The sequence below is a fragment of the Corvus brachyrhynchos genome, unplaced genomic scaffold, assembly GCF_000691975.1.
Source record: "Corvus brachyrhynchos isolate BGI_N302 unplaced genomic scaffold, ASM69197v1 scaffold96, whole genome shotgun sequence".
Taxonomy (NCBI): domain Eukaryota; kingdom Metazoa; phylum Chordata; class Aves; order Passeriformes; family Corvidae; genus Corvus; species Corvus brachyrhynchos.
The window spans coordinates 143,155-143,739 of record NW_008238370.1 but is presented as its reverse complement, the minus strand read 5'-3'; the positions used below and the strand labels follow the sequence as shown (position 1 = coordinate 143,739).

The following is a 585-nucleotide window of genomic DNA, read 5'->3' as shown; positions in this document are numbered from 1 at the left end:
TGCCTCCGCCCGGGGCGGCTGCTCGAGACCGGCGGCGTTTAACCGCAGTGGGAGCCTGCCCGGGGCTGTGTCCTGCGCCTGAGGGAGCTGAGGGAGCCCTGCTGGCACTGCCACGGCCCCTTGTGCCAGGTGACAGGCGGAGAGGGCACTGCTGGCTGGGTCTGTGCCAAGGGAGCCCAGCCCCTCAGCCACCCTGGCCCCCTCTGTCCCCACCCCCGCCTGGGGTAGGACCCCCACACACAAAGACCAAGAGTAAAGAAGTGCTTGACTAAATGTCTTTATTTAGACCCAGGGCAGGGTCTGGGGTGCACCAGGCCCTGGCTTCTCTCCACGAGGCTGCTGAGTGCTTTGTGCTGGGCTTGCAGTGTCCCCAAGGCCCTCGTGGTGACACTGGCACCATGGCAGTGCTGGGGACGGGGCTGGGGTGGCACTGTGGCTCCCAGGGAGGCTGAGGGGTGGTGGGGACCTGCCCGGGATGTCCTGGCAGGAGGGAGGAGCTCTGGGTCCCCTTGAGGTGCTGTGGGGAGGGGAGAGGCCAGAGCTGGCCCCACAGTGTCCCCGTGCAGGGGTGGCAGGAGGTGGCCC

General features: G+C 68.0%; 1 protein-coding gene across 1 annotated transcript in view; it reads right to left on the bottom strand.

The window, feature by feature from the left end:
• Positions 1 to 585, bottom strand: part of PSMC5 (proteasome 26S subunit, ATPase 5) — a 14,295-nt gene that overhangs the window by 12,372 nt on the left and 1,338 nt on the right. The gene's annotated exons all lie outside the window — the stretch shown is intronic.